This window comes from Thermobia domestica, chromosome 4 (genome assembly GCF_964235325.1).
Source record: "Thermobia domestica chromosome 4, izTheDome1.hap1.1, whole genome shotgun sequence".
Taxonomy (NCBI): Eukaryota; Metazoa; Arthropoda; class Insecta; order Zygentoma; family Lepismatidae; genus Thermobia; species Thermobia domestica.
The window spans coordinates 233,496,937-233,508,133 of NC_137457.1; the positions used below are offsets into that span (position 1 = coordinate 233,496,937).

Genomic DNA, 11,197 nt, shown 5'->3' on the forward strand with positions numbered 1-11,197 from the left:
TCGGATTCCACGTTAATCAGTAGGTCCACGTCTCATATAGCCTCGCTGCTGAAAGGGACGCTAAACTAAAATCAACTCAACTCAACTAACCACTTAAGCTTCTTGCTTTCAGAACCGCCAACGATTATGACGGATACAACATTGAATAACATGCAGTAAGGATTAAAAGTATCTTTATTTATAACTAAATAATTAATCTTTCACGCCTTGAAAATAGTGGGTTTAATTCGATATACCGAAAGAGTAAATTCGAATTCTATAAAATGGGGTCCACGTCCTATGAACCCTTGGAGATGAATGAAAATAAAACTCGAAGCAAAGAAATTAAAAAAATAAGAGGGTATGTTTCGAGATTATCTTAGTTTTCAGATTACAAGCACCTACTTTAAAATTAATTCTTCAAACATTGGTTCTCTCTGTTTCATTAGCTTTTTTTTTTTTTTTTTTTTTGTTACAATATGATTTACTATAATTTGCTATAGCATGTATTTTATCCAGTAATGAACAATAAATTATATATTGTTTACAACTACTATTTTACTTAGTACTATCTACATACTTGAAATGTCTTATTAACTGGTAACATTAATGATTTAAAAATTACTTTCGAGTAGCTAATAGCTACCATGCACGTGGGAGCAGTATCGTCAATCTCTAGTTAAATTTTAGCTGATATGTCAGTGGTGTCCAATTATAATGAGCCTGAGGGCCATAACCGTCTTTACTAGTAAAGTGGAGGGCCACAGTTAATAATAATAATAATAATAATAATAATAATTATTATTATTATTATTATTATTATTATTATTATTATTATTATTTATGCAGTAGAAAAAATTAAAAAATGTATTTGAAATATTATATACCTATTCAATATGATAAATGAGGGTGACTAGCAGCGTTTGCAAGGATTGGGATATCAACATCCATTCCTGTTGTTGCGAGCCGCAGAAGACGTAAAAGAGAAGAATCTCCAAGGCAGTTTCTGAAGCAACTGTCCACAATTTTCATTGTGGAAAATGCACTTTCAAACAAATAAGTACTATCAAACAGTCACACTCGTTTTGGACCAAACTCCAAAATTTAGGGAAAGGTGTTGCCCGCGCCTTTTTGTTGTACAGAAGCGCTAAATGAATGCCTTATTTCGAAAGAAGATTGGAAACATTAAGAAAGAGTGAATAAATATAAATGAAAGCAGTATCAGTCATAACAATCGTTAATCGTGAGAGCTCAGTGGGCCGCAAAAAATAGTTTGCCGGGCCGCCATTTGGACAGCACTGTGATATATGAACTTCCAATCAAATTCAAACAATTTTCTTTCTAGTGCAGGGAGAGGGGACGATAGTAGAGGCTCAGTAGTAGAGGTGTCCTCTCTTGTAAGATTGGTCCCGTACGCTCATTTGGCGTGGGAGACTCGGGTTCGATTCCCGGCGGGAGCTCATACGGTTCGGATTCCACGTTATTCACTAGGTCCACGTCTATCACAGCCTCGCTGCTTAAAGGGACAAAATCAAAATCAACTCAATTAAAAAGATTTAGTTAGAAAAACTAAAAAACTCTAACTAACTAACTCTATGGCCTATGGAACCCGGAGGTTCAGTGCCGCGTTCACAAAAGCTCTCCACTGACTTCTATCCTTAGCTAATTGCATCCAGTTTCTACTTTGTATTCCTATCTCTGCGAGATCCATCTTAATATTATCCTCCCATCTGCGCCTAGGTCTTCCTAATGGTCGTTTTCCTATGGGTCTACCAGTCAAGACTTTGAAAGCGTTTCTACTTTCTTCCATTCTAGCTACATGACCTGCCCACCTAAGCCTCCTAGACTTGACGACCCTAACAATGTTGGGTAAACCGTATAAACTATGTAGTTCCTCGTTATGAAGCTTCCGCCATTCCCCATTCTCGTTCCTCTTGGGTCCGAATTAGAAACAAAACAAAAAACAATGATAGCAGGAATACGTCCGGGAAGTTTTATTCTCGGACTTAAGATAAATTAACATTGAGATTACAAGTCATCTCGTACACAGCAAACAGTTTTCCCATTCAGCCGTCTTATATTTTGATTTTCGCGTCCCCAGAAAAAAATTCTGAAAGAAAGCCTCTTAAAAACACACATATATTATATATATTGCCTAAATTCCTTACTTCTATGGTAAATTTTCATCGGTTGTGTAATGGCATGGAACTGAATAAGATCCTTTTACATCATATGACATAATTATATAGTTAATATAATTTATAGTTTTTTCCTCGACATTTGTTCTGAAAGAATCGATATAAATAGGCCTCAGTGGTGTATGCAAAGGGGTGGTCCAGGTTTTAATCTCCCCTTAAACAAGATAGTATGAAAAATAAACATTTACAATAGTAAGATATGTGTACAAAAATCCTGAAATTTGAAGAAATTCCTTGTACGCCACTGCTAGGCCTAAACTGTTTCTTCCACTAGATTTGTGTTCTCTCCCAATAACAGACACGGTATCCTAACAAATAATTCCATAGGTCCATAACAGTAACTAATCGACAATTATAATGTAAGAAACCGAAAACCCTGTGAGAAAAATACCGTATCATTTTCTTATTAGTGTTGTTTCAAAGACCAGGTGTTTATTTATACTAATTCGAACCATATCACTACAAATATGTAAAATATGTCATTACTAAGTCGATCAATAAATCATTTACTACAATTCCTATTCCTACATTGAAAAGCAAGGAAACGCAGAAATTGCAGAATATTGATTACAATAACACACTGTTACTACGATACTTTAAAATGCATGTTAATATCAGGGAAATGATAATAGTGATTTAATACATTTAGTAGGAATGTTTGCTATTAATGGTATATTAGCCTTAGCTATAAACCAATCCTTGCAGGCTAAGAAAAGATGGCTTGACAGACTTACTTCCAAAATATAATACCATATCATTTTTTTTTTTTTTTTCTGTTTATTACAGATCATGTAGCTCTGTTATATTATCGATTTCTTACTATTCCTGTGAATATAAGATTAAAAATGTTTGGTACCTATTCGCGTTTCACCACTACTTGCAATACTGTCTCACACACACAAACACACACATTTCCTCCCGCCCTGCTCGCTCACCAGGTGAACAAAACAAGCTCCCTTACCTTACGATCCTTTGAAGCACGGACGGCTTCGGTCGAGGAATCCACCGACTTCCAATTCACACGGAATTCCAAAACAAGTAGCTTTTCTTATGTATATATCTGTCTTACAAATTCCACTATTGTTTGGCTGAAACACCAAACGTACAACAAATATTCAGACTTTCAGCATCACATAAAACACACAAGCATCTTACTTTACCACACCATTTCATCATTATTCATTTACTTTGCCACCTGCCACCTGAACGCTGAACCTCTGCAGAGTGCAGACGTTTTTCACTACAGACTCGCACAGAACATAAGGCAGCCTGGCAAATTGACCACTCTAGCAAGCGGATCTAGTTACGAAGCCTATTCTCTGCCGTGTGAGAGGAGGCTCTTTCAAGCGTATTATTATAATGACTTTTGTTCGTTTGTTCGTTACATAACAACAAACGGCGCAGTTTCATGTATTAAATATATGGTAGTTTGTTCTCCTAGTAACAGTATAATGTTAACTCCGGAATGCCATGCGATATATATAAATTTACGAAAAGAAAAGACAAGAAACTCCTGTAGACTTGTATTAGGAATTAAACTCATATTTTACATTCATTTTATTTACATTAAACCTTAAATACAGCTCTGAATGCTAGAATAAAGAAATTTATTATAATTGGATGCGGTTATTGGATCAGAAATTGAACCCTGACCCAGGCCCGCAACCAGAGGGGGGATAGGGGGCCAGGCCCCCCGAAACTTTTCGTGGCCCAGCAGACCTCAATACAAAATGCTATTATTAATACCAAAAAAAAAAAAAAACAATTTAGATGTTTGTAAGAAAATTTTTAATGGCTTGACCCCCTAACATGTTCATTCCCCCCCCCCCAGAAAAAAATCTCTGTGGCTGGTTTCGGGCCTGCCCTGACCACGTACAACTAAATCACGTGCTAATCACTACGCTTAGTTTAGATAAAGTATACGTGTACTTCTATATATGTACACTTTATTATTTCAAATTGTCAACATGAACGTTCGCTTCGCGTGGGTAGCTACTCTTGTTTCTTTCCACATTATCATTCCAATTCTTTCATGTTCAACCAGCTGGTCTAGTTGCTAGCGTGTGTGCGTTTGGTGTACGTGGTCCGGGGTTCGATTCCTGATCCAATAATGGCATGCAATTATGACAATTTTCTCTTGTTGCATTCAGGGGCATATTTTACATTATAAAATTCTACCCCTCAATAGCAGTGTTCCCACCAAATTTCCGCAATATCCAGAGCTGCAGTATGAAAAACAAAACGGGCCGAGTACGGTCCTGGTTATATTTACAAATAATAACGAAGTAATAAACTCTACAACTTTAACAAATTCCAAACACTGGCGGGAAACAGGGGAAATGTCCCCGCACTCAAAATATCTTGTGCATGACATGATATAAGTTAAGGCTAAAAATGATTAGGGGAGAGGGGGGTACATTTGAACAGGGGGTACCTTTGAACATTTAAGATAACAGGCTAGAAATAATAGCATATCTGGTGGTTTCAAAATTTTTAGTTTGGCAAAACTGCGTTGCATGACGGTCAACTCTTATCTGCAATTTTAATGTAAATGTTGATGAACAGCATTACTTTGTTACATTTGTGGGGTGAAAAGTTGGAATTTTTGTGAAGTTTTGTAAGATTTTTGACAGAAGCCTGTGTTTTGATATTATCTGCCATTCATTGCAGAAGCAAGTACATTAATTTACTTATCCAATGTTGCCCTTTGTATTTCACAATAGCTTGTACTATCTGGGTATTATCAAATTCTGCTTGATCATGCCGGTTGGGGCAGCTTTGAACAAAAATTAGGGGGCACATTTGAACATTGGTCTACCTATGCTTTTCTGAAAGTTATAAGTACCAGCAACATGTTTGTGTTCTCAGACAATGAAGACAAATGTTCAATACCAACTGCTGATATTGTGTGTGGACTTTCTAATTCTTGTCTGTCGTTTTCGATTACTTTTAAACTCTCGTCCGCCTCACTTGGGAGTTGAGTATAACCTTGAAGTTGAATTGGATTATAACTGTCACTATTCATCTCAGTGACCCCAAAAACTATGAATTCAACTCAATTCAGATGTGTTTCCGAAGGGAAGGCAAATTATTTAGAGCACAGAGGCGCACAATATACAAATACGGGCCTGCATATATGTTTCAGCAATTATTACTATTATTATTATTTCCTTGCCATACGCGATTGGTTAATTCTTGTGCCTTAAACTGTTAATGCTGCTTTGTTACATTAGCCTTGTTGTTCGTAAACGAATTCATCCTGAAAATAACGATTATTGTAGTAAAATAATGGTTTGTTCAAAACTGCCCCACGTATGTTCAAATCTACCCCATGCTTGTTTAAATCTACCCCCCAAGGGGGTACATTTGAACGACACCCCCTGCGCCCTTGCACAGAATGACAAGATCAAACAAAGTACTCTATTTTATGGCAAATATAATGTATATTATATTTAGCTTTTGTTACAGTTCTATAAGGAAATTTACTGGGTGTTTGGAAGCAAAAACGAATATTCGAAAACAGATGTTCAAATGTACCCCCCTCTCCCCTACATAAAGCAAATGTGAAAAAAACATAGGAAAATCAAATAGATGTCACTCCTGCTATGAAGCACTCTATAGATTGATGTTTGCACACTATAGTTATAGGAAGTTGAGACGTAGTCCTATATTTAAAGATGGAAAAATTATCATCTCTTTAATATTGCAATTTTATTTTATTTGTTCTTCCTATGTATTTACTTATTCCATGTATGCACTTTTAATCTATTTTATCTCTTACATCTTGGAACTCATAATGTAACTACTGCTAGTAGAAGAAAATTATGAGAATACTGAAGAAATCACAGGTAAAGAGAAAAAGATCATATGCATAATGTTAATGGGTAATTTAAATGCTTTTCAACAGCGTTGTGCCATCGAAGGGCGAACGGGGCGGCGGCCCCAGGCGCCGAAGTAAGGGGGTTCATAATCCGGGAGGAAAAAAGAGAGGAAAGTGACTTGGAATACTTTAGATCAACAGCAGATCAATATCAGTAGAAACTACTATGTACTTAAATCCTCTTTCTGCTTTAGGAAGTGGCCCTATAATGTTATTCATGTTAGGAAAATGCATTTTGCATAGATATATATAAAGGAAATAGAAGGGAAAAGTAATAAAAAGTACTCAAAATCAAGGAAAAGCAGGGCTTGTTTTTGAAAATTTTTTTACGATTCGCGCCAACCATGGTGGCGCTTTGCGGCTGGTCTGTCGACCTTACTCATATATACCGGGCGCCGTCATAAACTCTCGCCCCCGACGCTGATTTTCCATGGCATGGCAATGCTTTTGAAGGGAGGAGATAGGAGAAAAATGAAGGTGCAGTGTTGGGTAAGTTACTTGTAAAAATGTAACGCGTTACAAGTTACTTTCTCTTAAAATGTAACGCGTTAGTAACGCGTTACTTGCCACCAAAAAGTAACTGTTACATTACTTCGGAAGTAACGCGTTACTAACGCGTTACTTTTAGGTCCGAAACTTTAAAATGTGAAAAAAATATGGCTTCAATTTCCCGTACTACTATTACTATCGCTATTATTATTATTATTATTATTATTATTATTATTATTATTATTATTATTATTATTATTATTATTATTATTATTATTATTACTGCACGTTGTGAATCGCTTTATATAAATGCAAGGATAAATTTTTACTTGATATATGAACATTTTCATATAATGTAACATTGATAAAATGCCATACTGCGATACTCGTAGGGATGGACACGAGCGAGTTTTCTTTGGCACTCGATTCGACTAGAAACAGACATCTTTGAGCTCGACCCGAGAATTCGACTCGAAAAATTTCCTCCAGCTCGACTTGAATTGGGGTCGAGTTTCGAGTCAACTCGAGCCAAATCCGGTATGTAGTTTCAAGTATATTACATAGACAGTATAATTATTATCAATTACACTACTACAACTTATATTATTATTATTATTATTATTATTATTATTATTATTATTATTATTATTATTATTATTATTATTATTATTATTATTATTAATTATAACAAAATTGTATATGAAAAGAAAGATAGGCGGTTTGTATTTGAATACGAAAAAACTAGTTGATTGCCAACCTCGGTAGCCGTGAAGTCTAGGAGTCAAGGACATTGTTCACGAGCTTCTGAATTTGGGTTGAGGGTTTTGAGTATTCGGTCTCGAGCCAAACACTGTTAAAAGTTATAGGACACTGGCCAAATATCTTCAAAACTGCTCGGCCTGGGTTTAGAATTGTCAATGACTTTAGCAGCTCGGCTCACAGCTCATTCACTATCGACTCGAACCGAGAAGTGAGCCGAGCTACCAACTCACAAAACCGACTCGGCTAGAGCCCTCGGCTCAGTTGAGCCGAACCGAGCAAATGGCTCATCCCTACCAAGCCAGCTCGAGCCGATGGTTCATCCCAAGTGAGCCAGCTCGAGCCATCTTCTCAGTTGAGCCGAGCCGAGCTGAGCTTGTTATAAAAAATCTCTTGTGGTCTCGCTATCGAGACGAGACGAGATGCAAGCAGTGTCCCCTCTCGTGAGCAACACTAAAAGTATTCCATATTACTGTTTAACTTACATTTCTCATGGCTTTCGTTTTCCAGTGTAATCAGGCCATGATTTCAAGACGACTTAAAACGAACGAGTCATTTATCAAACTCGACTGGACTCGAAACTCGACGCGAAAAACTGAATCGGCTCGGAACTCAACTCAAGGATATTATCCTTGACTTGACTCGAAACTCGACTTCGAGTCGAGTCGAGTCGAGGTTTAGCTTTACTCGTGCTCATCCTTAGCGTTAAAAAAAAATGTTTGCTTATTATTATTCTGCTAAACTAATAATATAACAATAACAATGTTGTTATGTAAAATTAAAAATAAAGAATATAGAGAAACATTACACTACTCTATAATCAACGGGACTCTAGGATAAGCAAACTGATCTGAAAGAACTCTAATATTACATACCATCAGCAAACTATTTTCTAGTTATAAAGTAGGCCCGCTCATCAGAACACAGTTTATTCATATTAACCCCTTACTGTAAATCATTAATTATAGCACGCTAGTTGTGATAAACATTTTCCGCCGGGGCACTTCAGACACTTTACTTTTAAATTCTGTCCACCATCATCCTCTGCTCTTAAGAAAAAGGTATTCTTAAGAGCTGAGTAAAATGTTCGAACGGTAAAATATTTTCGTTCTCCATCTTTATAAAAACAACACCAATCAAAGTAAAATACACTACCGGTATCATTGCACTCTTAGTTCAGTCACTGAATGTATTGATTTGGAGCTGTCAAAACCTACGACAAAATCTTCCGGTGCTTGCAATCAGTACACGTGATTTCCCTAAGGTTGTCCTCATCTTAAAAAAAAAAAAAAAAAAAAAAAAAAAAAAAAAAAAAAAAAACAGCAACTGGCACTACGAACTTATCTGTTTATGTGTGTGTCTCTGACTGTTGGTAGCTCGATTTTTTTTTTTTTCCTGAGAAATTCACTTACAGGAAAGAAAATTGTTTCCGAAAAAAAATTACATATATTGTAGTTACTTATCCGAAATGTAACGCGAAAAAAGTAACGCAAACTAGGTACCTGGGTACGTTACTTAAAAATTTGTAATGCGTTACCGTTACAGTTACTTTGGAAAAAATGTAACGCGTTACTAGGAAACGTTACTTAAAAAGTAACGCGTTACAAGTAACGCATTACTTGCGTTACGTTACTTCCCAACACTGTGAAGGTGATAACATAGTGTTTAACTATTGCAAAAAAGCTCGCTGATGATATAGTCCAGGAACTATAGTCAAAAAATGGGCGTTTCTTCGAAAAAATTAGAAGCCAAGGTTTTTCTTCACAAAAACGTTCATTAGCTCATTCTAAATGACATATCAAAAGTCCCCGACTTTCTGCTGTACGCTTCCCCTTTTTTCGGGGGGTGGAAGTGGGGGAGGAAAACGCAATTTAAAATACTATCAAATTCAGCTTATTTGCACGCTAACCTAAATATTCATAATAAAAGAACAAACGTTAGCGGGAACGCTTAGCACATTTACTCGTAAATGTTTCACAGGAAGTCCCAAAGAATATCGAGTCGGGTTTCGGAAATATGACGTCATCAAAATGGCCGACACCAGAATTTGTAGTGTTTTGTGGGAATGGCTATAACTTTCCGCAGAATAGTGGTAAAACCGTCGTTTTTGTTTCAGATTGGAGATAATTAATTACCAAATGCACGGAATGAAACGTGCTGTCTGCATTGTTAATTTCTTTCGAATTACAATAACAAAAAAACTAATTTTTGAGTACCTGATTTTAAGTGTAAATGCAAATAACTCACAAGTAAACCTTACGTTTGGGTGAATCGAGTTGCTGACTGAGACACATATGAGAAAGTAGTACTAAATGTGGTCAGTATTTCAGTGAAGTTGTAGGTGCGAAGCTCCAGGGGTTTAGGAGATACAGCTACCAGAACATCACATGGAAGTACAGAATAGTCTTCATACAGTTGGAGGTAAAAGCTCTGTAAGACCTCTTGTAACGACAAAAGGTGAATAACAAATATATGGGTATATATTAGGACTAGGGGGAAGTCATATAGTAAGGGTATACCTGACGGCGGCCACCTTGAAATCCGCCATTTTGAATTAAGGTTAAGTTTTTAAAATAGAAATAGGGTCATGTGATACATGATTTAAGGCGCAAATTTAATCAGAAGAACAATGGTGACATTAGTTTTGATTTACGCGCAATTAGTAAAAAGTTACAGGGAAATTAAATATTGTTGCAGCATATGTATTAGTCCTTTACCCCAACTTGTAAATTTTGTGTTAATGATAATAATTAAATAAAAAGCAGGTGGATAAATATGAGGTCTATGGTAAGAGTTGCCTTGATGGCGGCCATGTTAAAATCCGCCATTTTGAATCAGACAAATGTTTTAAACAAAACGCATAACATTGACACCTTATTAATAGCAAATTGTACCATAAATCCAACGGTATAACCATTTTTGCTTTATCATTAATCAGCATTTGTTATCGCATAAACAAGTTGCTAATTTAAGGAAAAATGACCGAAGTGGAATTGAGTCATAATTGAACTTGGGTCTTTCTTCCAGAAAAAAAAAGATCTCAATTAGTACAATCAGTATGCAGTTCAGAAAAGAGTGCATGACTTGCACAAATGCTCTGCTCACAGTGAGCACACCTGACAAAGGCAATCGAGTTCCATTTGACACATTTGTCGTCATCTATTGCATTACTCTATTCCCATTTAATTTTGTGCTGGTTAAAGATAAAGCAAAAATGGTTATACCGTTGGATTTATGGTAAAATTTGCTATTAATAAGGTGTCACTGTTATGCGTTTTGTTTAAAACTTTTGTCTGATTCAAAATGGCGGATTTGAACATGGCCGCCATCAAGGCAACTCTTACCATAGACCTCATATTTATCCACCTGCTTTTTATTTAATTATTATCATTAACACAAAATTTACAAGTTGGGGTAAAGGACTAATACATATGCTGCAACAATATTTAATTTCCCTGTAACTTTTTACTAATTGCGCGTAAATCAAAACTAATGTCACCATTGTTCTTCTGATTAAATTTGCGCCTTAAATCATGTATCACATGACCCTATTCCTATTTTAAAAACTTAACCTTAATTCAAAATGGCGGATTTCAAGATGGCCGCCGTCAGGTATACCCTTACTATATGACTTCCCCCTAGTCCTAATATATACCCATATATTTGTTATTCACCTTTTGTCGTTACAAGAGGTCTTACAGGGCTTTTACCTCCAACTGTATGAAGACTATTTTGTACTTCCATGTGATGTTCTGGTAGCTGTATCTCCTAAACCCCTGGAGCTTCGCACCTACAACTTCACTGAAATACTGACCACATTTAGTACTACTTTCTCATATGTGTCTCAGTCAGCAACTCGATTCACCCAAACGTAAGGTTTACTTGTCAGTAA

General features: G+C 36.2%; 1 protein-coding gene across 5 annotated transcripts in view; it reads right to left on the bottom strand.

Moving 5' to 3' along the window:
* LOC145683906 (uncharacterized) overlaps nucleotides 1–3,473 on the bottom strand; it is a 222,956-nt gene extending 219,483 nt beyond the window's left edge. For 2 of the 5 annotated variants that reach the window (XM_081755567.1, XM_081755566.1), the window contains exon 1: nucleotides 3,139–3,473. The gene's annotated coding sequence lies outside the window, so the exon portion shown is untranslated. Of the gene's footprint in view, nucleotides 1–3,033; nucleotides 3,059–3,138 lie in introns of those variants that run through there. The other 3 variants (XM_081755569.1, XM_081755565.1, XM_081755568.1) reach the window with 2 other exon arrangements.
* Between the last annotated feature and the right edge of the window lie 7,724 nt (nucleotides 3,474–11,197).